Below are 8605 nucleotides of genomic sequence, written 5' to 3' on the forward strand. Positions count from 1 at the left end.
ATTGTGGAATGCTGATTTAAAGACAGATTGAGAATTTGTAGACTGCAGACACCAACAAACAGGAAAATGAGGGGCGATATGATTGATACTTACAAACTTCTGAAAGATTCATATAGGATTTCAATTGATGGAATTTTTCAATATATGGAGGGTGGGGAAAGGACAAAAGGCCATCCTTGGAAGCTAAGAAGGGGGTGAGGGCTAGATTTTTCTCTCACAGGGTGGTCCATGATTGGAATGGATTGCCATTGGATGTTATGAGTGCAAACAGCATGAATGAATTCAAGAATAAGTATGATAGCTGGTGCATGTAGTATGTGGTCTCCCCTGAAGAGTCTCTTACTCCCTGAAGTTCTCTCTTAATAATTATAATAATGCAAACCACATATCTTTACTGACATGTATAATGCTATGCATTATGGGAAGGCCACTACCCAGACTGGTTTCGGTCTTTATTTAGGTCTTGTCAGTGAGATCCAGACTCAGAAGTGATACCAAGGTTAAAGTAATGCAAAAGTAATATTTCCATATACAAGTAGTCAAATATTTTTGTATCACACAGTGTTACAAAAATACTCAGGATTACAGACAGATATTGAAACATTTTTTCACTTGATTATACTATAAATTAAAGATGCCAAGAAAGTATATTCCTGGTTTCATCCTTTCTCCAAGTGTAAGCAAATAAAGTTTGTGCATGAAGTAACTTTATGACTGGTCTATTTGTATATAGACGCTCCCACTGACAAGACGTCAATAAAGGTTGAAACCGGTCTGGATAGTGGCTCTTCCCATGCATTATCCAAGTGTAAGCAAACGAAGTTTGTGCATGAAGTAACTTTGCAATTGGGCGACTTGACTACCACTGACAAGACCTCAATAAAGGTTGAATCCGGTCTGGGTAGTGGCCCTTTTCATAGTGCTATGCATTGTGGGATTCTCATCAAGAATTAAGCATCTCTATGGCAATTAGAAGGATAATGGTACATTGCATCCTTTGAGTGGAAAAGAACCCAGTTCAGTTCTTGTTGTGATGGGAGGAATCTTTATGCACATTTTCTCAGTTGAAGGTGAGTTAGCTGATCTCATACAGAGTTGGAAGGTTTTTTTGCCAGCTGAGTGGTTAGCGTATCCACTCTCCAGCCAAAAGGCTGCGGGTTCGAATCCCATCGTGACCATGGATTTTTGCAATTGTCTGTGCAAATTCCAGTGATAGGTGGCATTGGTGTAGATGAAGATGGTAGTTGTGGTTCATTGCAATTGGTGAATTGAGTGGTGGAGACAGAGTTGTAGAGTAGGTGCCTTCACTCGATGAGTCCCTTGGATTCCCTGGAGATGTTAAGTAATAATAATAATACGTTTGTAAGGATATGTGCTTCGCATTATGGGATACTAAGGCAATTGATGTGAAGTCATTAGCCTGTATATACAAGTAGCCTGGTTGTGAAGTTACTTCATGCACAAACTTTGTTTGCTTACACTTGAATAAAGGATGAAACCAGGAATATAATTTCTTAACATTTTTAATTTATAGTATAACCAAGTGAAAAAACTTTTCAAAATTGTTTCATAATCAGTATCATTGTACTGATATTTTAAACTGAAGAGTAACTTCCTCTTCTCATCAAGAATTAGATATTTGCCTTTCCAGCTTTTCTGGTTCTGTCTCTCGTTCATTATATAAATATAGATTCCTTTGGTCTATATTTATGTTCTTTTAGTAGCCAATGTATTTCCATTCTATACAAATAATCTTTCATTCTTCTCTATGTTCCTTGATTTTTTTCATTTAAACTGTAAATACCTAGCTCTATTCAATTGTCTTCATTTTCCATAAAAATCTGATTTCTGTTGCTTGTATTTTACTTTGCACACTTTAACCATTAAGCGCCCCTATAATGCAATTGGAAGGATGGTGGTACATTGCATCCTTTGAGTGGACAAGAACTGAGTTTGGTTCTTGTTGTGATGAGAGGAATCTTTATGTGCACTTTCTCAGTTGAAGGCGAGTTTGCCAATCTCATTTGTTGTTGGTAGGCGTTTTTTTTTTTAAATGGAAACTCACATTTTTCATCCTGCATACATACAAATTGGCCATGAGAACACAACAACCAACAGGCAGTATATATATTAGTGGTGGGTGTTAGATGGTGATGTGTGTTGATGATAGTAGTAGTGTCATGTAGCTGGATTTATTATTATTCAGGCCTCCATGGAGTCGAAAGACTCATTGCAGGAGGTCCTAAGAAACACAAAGTCTATCAAGACTCATCATCGTGGGAGGTCCCCTCCTAGGAAACACAAAGTCTATCATACCACTCCTTAAACTCATTGACTGTTCTAACTCTCACCACTCTATCAGGCAATGCATTCCATGGTTCAACCACCTTCCATGCAAAGAAACCACTCCTCACCCTCTTGCTCAGTTTCCTTTTGTAACTTCCAGAGAAGGCCCCCCCTTGTCGTCACTCCTTCCCACTGTTCAATCAAGCGAAAGAACTCCCCAGTGTCAGCCCTGTAACCACCTCTCAATAGTTTAAAAGTCTCAATCATATCACCTCTCCTTCTGTCCACCAAACTCTGCAGTCCACATTCCCTCAGCCGATCCTCATAACTAACATTGTATAGTCCTGAAACCATCTTTGTTATTTGCCTTTGTACCCTTTCCACAGTTAATTTATCCCCTTCAAATCCTGGGGACCAGATCTGAGAACAATAGTCTAAGTGTGGTCTGATCAGAGTCTTATACAACGGAATGATAATCTCTGCAGGTCAGTGTCCTTCTCATTATTGCCGCAATCCTCTGTGTTACCTTTACCACCTTTACAATATGTCACCTAAATTTCTTCTATCAATCATCAACCCCAGATCTCTTGTCTCCCCTGCTTCCTCCAGTATGACCCCTCCCATAGGGTATGCAGCATCCCATCGATGTGTCCCAAACCTCAAAACCTTACATTTTGCTGCATTAAACCGACATCCCCCATTCATTTGCCCTCTGTCTAGCTTATTCAAATCCTGTTGTAGGGCTACCACATCTGCACCATTACTAATAACCCTCCCCAGCTTCGCATCATCCGCAAACAACTGAATATCCCCCTGCAATCCACTGACAGTGTCATTGATATAAAGGTTAAACAATATAGGTCCCAGTACTGAGCTCTGTGGGACTCCACTTGTAACCCTCTGCCTCCTTGAAACTGCCCCACCATACACAACTCTCTGATACCTATCGGACATCCAATCCTAAATCCAGTTGACCAACTTGACATCATCCAGACTCATGTGCTGCAACTTAAATATCAGCTTATCATGTGGCACCCTGTCAAATGCCTTTGCTAAGTCCAAGAAAATGGCATTATATGCCTTTCTTTCATCTAATGCTCTTGTAACTTTATTATAAAAGGCTAGCATATTGCTAAAACAAGAGCGCCCTTTCACAAATCCATGTTGACTCTCACAGATAGCATTACCCTCATTTCCACAATGCTGTATATGGTCCCTCATTAATTTCTTCAAGATCTTAACAACTACTGATGATACACACGGGGATGATTAAGTAAGGAAGTCAAGTTGTAGTGGAGTGATGTGCCTTCCAGTAGTCTTTGGAGGCATCATGTAATAGTATTTCTGAATCATAATAGCTGTGGTAGTAGCCTTTACAGTATGAAATGTAAGTTATTATTATTACACGACACTTCCAGGGAGTCCTAAGACTCATCAAGGGTGGGCACCTGCTCTACATTTCCATCTTCGTCATCATCTACACCAGCCATCTACTGCCTACCACCTCCACTAGTATTTTCACAGACAATCACAAACATCCATGCCCATGGGGGGATTCAAACCCACAGCCTTTTGGCTGGAGAGCGGATGTGCTAACCGCTATGCCGACCAGGCCGGAGTTTCTTGTCTTGTTTTATATTCACTGCCCTTCAGATTGTTCCATAGATTTTCTAAAATTTATTTATCTATACGTTGGTCTATTAGATGTTATTATGCAACCAAATAACAGAAATGATGACATTTTCTTCTATTTTTGATCTAATATGATATTTTCTTTCCATGCCTTCTGTTTTCTTTTGTGAAATCTTTAGATTGTATTGTTGACTTATTTTTACATAAACTGATTTTTAAATGCAATCTTCATTGATCTTGAAATATTATCTGCATTAAACATAGTATTAACATTTCATTTTAACTGGATACATTGCTTTCATTAAGTTTTTTTTTATTATATATACACGCACATGAAGGGGGGGGGGGGATCTGAAATGCTCTTGAATAAACACGAACAAAAATTAATTAATTTTATGTCTTTTTATATATCCTAAAAGGAACAAATTACAATTTGATGAAACATAAGGGTTAAAGGGTTTTAAGATAGGTTCTTGTGGTTATATCAGTTGCTTTAATATCATTTTCGTTCTAGGTGTTTATCAGAACTTTCCAGATATATGAAAAGTTCTGATATATGGATGCAAACCCCATTTCCAGAAATGGGATTTGCATCCATATATATATACTGTTAGGGACCAGAAGGTGGCAGCAGTTTATACCATGCTCTCTTCCCAAATAACAAGAAATCATTGGTTCACTTTGGACATTACCTATAATTGGATGCCAACCTCTCCATCAGTTATTCCTAGAAGGGAGAGAAATGGCAATAGTGGATTATATTTATGTAGAATTTGTTCAAACTACATCTCTGCCTTACATCTTCATTAATTTGAATGTCTTGTTAATTTATTACCTAAGTGTACCCTTATTTTTGTGTATCTATTAACTTTGGCATAGGTTGTACTTATAACAGATTTTCTTATGCTTTAATTATACCACATCGCTTTTGGTAAAGTACATAGAGAAAAATTATCTCATATTCAAATTAAATTCCCATCCTTTTTTCAATAGCTTAAGTCATAAATATCTATATGTGATCTTATATGTGCCTAACACCATTTCTTCTGGGAGTAGATTGCACTATTTCAATCTTTTATTCAATATTTTACTATATAGTAAAATAATATTTAGTTTACAGATCAAGTATTGATAAAATTTATTAACTCTACCAACTAGTTTCTCCACACTTTAACTGTTGGTATCTTCAGGGCACTGACATATAGGCTTAAAACAATATCATATCACAAATATGAGTAACTGTAAAACTGACAAGAATAATTACAAATAAAATAGCATCGAACGTGAGTGAAACACGTATCGCGTGTACAAGAGCTAGCTGTTGCTAAGGTACTTCCTGTGGTTTGTGTTGAAGTTCATTTCTTGTATTTTTAGAGACCTAATTAGGGTTTTCCATATCTCTGGGAGTATAAAACCTATTTCTGTTAAGGTTAACAGTAGAAAGAGCGACTATGGCTGCTGCTTTGAAAATTCTTGAATGGTGGTTTTCCTCTATGTAAGGGGAACAGCTTTTGTTCCACTCAATGACATGGTTAGTTGTAGAGAAATGAGACAATAGGCCAGAAATGTCCTGTCTGTTGTTTTTTACATAGCCAATGTGCTCCTTTTGCCTGATTTCGAGGCTTCTTGAAGTCTGTCCGATATAACTTGAGCCACACGAGCATGGGATATTATAAACACCAGCATATTTATAGAAAGGATGGTTATCTTTAGGAGATCTTAGTAGTTTATGAATAGTTTCTAATGGTTGGAATGTTACTCTTATTTTGTGTGATTTGAGGTGGCTGGCGAGTTTGTTGGAGATGCCACTTACATACAGAATTGCAATAGTTTTTATATATTGAATATCTTCTTGTTCTCTTTGGGGTGGTTCAGAGAAAAGGATTTTATTGACTAGTCTTCTTGGATAGCCGTTCAAGTACAGATTGTTAGAAATTAATATTAACTCATCTTGAAGGGTCTCGTCTGTTGTGATGCTAATAGCTCTTTTCTTTAACATGTGTACAATGCTGAGTTTATGTGAGATATGGCAAGAGGAGCTGAAATGTAGGTAGCATTAGCGGTATTGGTCGGTTTTTTGTAAACCAATAGATTTATGCTGCCATCAATTTGTTTTTTGATTAAGATGTCTAAAAACGGTAGTTGTTTGTCTCTCTCAAGTTCCAGAGTAAATTTAATCGAATGATGGAAGGAGTTACTCACCAGTTTGATAAATTGCGTAGTAATTCATTAGTATCATGGTGGTTTTTTAATGTCAGATCTTTCATTAAAATACGGTAAACGGATAAGTCTGATAGTAGATGGTTAACTTTGTCTTCATAGTCCTTTGAGTTCAGTATTACAGCACTGTTTCCTTTATCTGCTTTAAGTATTATGATGTCTTTGTTGTTTTTTAATTCACGAATAGTTCTTCTATATAGTGAGGAGAAGTTTTGTTTTCTAGAATAGGGAGAGGAAAGTATTATGCAACTTTTTAGTCTTAGATCATTTCCTACGCAATTTATCAAACTGGCCAACAGATCTGATTAAAGAACTAAAATCCCTGCATCCTTTAACTCTGAGACTCTATGGCGTCCCAGAAGTGCACAAAGATGATATTCCTTTACGCCCCATCGTTGATGGAATCAACTCCTACCTACTTATTGTCCAAACATCTCTCGAAACTCTTAAAACAACACATCCACAACTCAGAGAGTTACATCAAGAACTCAGGATATTTCGTGACTAAAAAAACATCAACATATCGGATAATGACCTTCTAGCCAGCCTAGATGTCACCTCGCTCTCTCTCTCTTTACATACATTTCTGTAGTGACATCTTAAGTACCTTGTTCCCCCCAAGACATAACCTCAGATTCAGGTTTTCAATTGGAGAATGAAAAATGCCGGTTGCCAAGTGTATATATGATCCGTGATTTTGACATTTGATATAAAATGTGATTCAAGGAATTTAACGAGTATATTTACTAGCAGTAAATAGTTTTACTGGTGTCAACCGGTTTGGTTTTCAAACAGGTCCAAATAATCAGCTGAGTAGGTAAGTCAACAATTTTCAAAACAAGGGCAATACGCTAGGCCTACTGCCATCAATATCACCATTGTTTCATTGCTTCATTTACTTCATTAGAAACTGTCTATTATTACTATTGTGGAAAGGGAAAGTCATGTCCTGCTCTACAAAACAAAAAACTTGGGTCTAACCATGGATGCATCATACACGAGGAACTTAATTTTAAGCAGCTCCTAGCAATTTTTAAACCCGTAGGAAATCTGCTTCACACAAAATGGCCAGAAAAGGTAGTAGTTCATGAAATACAAGAAGTTGATACAAATGACTCTCGACTTTTAGAACTTCTTCAAGACATCGCTACCGAAACAGCAACAACTGCTGAGGATCCCCTTACTGACCACACTGATTATCAGGAGGTTCGCACACGCAAAAAGTGCAAAACTGCGGCCTCTGAACCACCAAATGTGGATGTAATGGAAGAAGATGGTTCTGTCCCAGACTCTCCTACCTCCAGGGAAAAGATTCCCCGATTATTCTGCGTGAAAAGAATAAATGGATGTCGCTAAGGACTACATGAACAACTTGCAGATCTCTTACTACCACCATGCAAAGAATGCCACAGACGGTGTTAAAATTCACCCCAGGACTGTGATGGACTATTGTCGGTTAACATCTGAATTAAATACCAGAGGTATGCAGTATCATACATTTTCACTTTGGTCAGAAAAAAATCTCAACGTAGTGATCAGAAGTGTATCTGAAGATGTTTCCACAGACGAAATCACTGCAGATCTCCACCAGAATGATTTACCACCAGTAAAGGTCAGCAGAATGACCAGGAGAGACACTCCAATGCCACTACTGGTGATTGAGATCAGTCAAACCTACAAACACATATGACCTGACGACCATCTGTGTATTGAAAATCTCGGTAGAACCGTTAAGAAAAAGAGCTTCAACTGGGCAATGACGTAGATGGTCAAAGTTTGGCCATGCCCAGAAAATGTGTAAGGCCGAATTTAAATGCTTGAAGTGTGGGGTCGGTCACCCAACAAACACATGCTCTAAGCCAAAATCTAGCCGTGCCAACTGTGGCGGTCCTCACACTGCCAACTACAGAGGATGCTTGCATAATTCACGTAATAGAAAATCTGAAGAAGGAATATACTCTTCCTCTCTTAGCACACCATCAGCAACTACTTCACAGCCTCCTATAGTTCAGAACAAAGACTCAGAAGCTCATCTACTGAAAACTGTGGCCCCTAAAAGAACAACTGAAAAACAGCAGTCTAGTACATATGCGGATGTAACTCGCCCTAAACAGATCCCTAGAACAGTCAGCATCACACCCAAATCTGACAGCTATCATTACCTCTTCCTTGGCAAATATGCTGTTAGTTTTTAGCAGATCCAATCCTTCACAAAGTTCTACTAACAGATTTCTAAAGAACACCCAAGTCGTCATTTCAGCGCTCACTAATGACCGGTAACAAACTAAAACCAGAATCTCTAGGGATCATTGGTGGAACGCAAGCAGCTTGAGAAATAAGATTCTAGAACTTCAAAATTTTGTCCAAAGACATCAGCCAGATGTCCTTTTACTAAAATGAAACGCACCTAAGACCTTCAGACAATCCCAAAAATTTGTGGATACCAATTGTACAGAACAGATCAACC

Source organism: Typopeltis vanoorti, chromosome 10, assembly GCF_054136105.1.
Source record: "Typopeltis vanoorti isolate ZY-2024b chromosome 10, IOZ_Tvanoo_1.0, whole genome shotgun sequence".
Classification (NCBI taxonomy): Eukaryota; Metazoa; Arthropoda; class Arachnida; order Uropygi; family Thelyphonidae; genus Typopeltis; species Typopeltis vanoorti.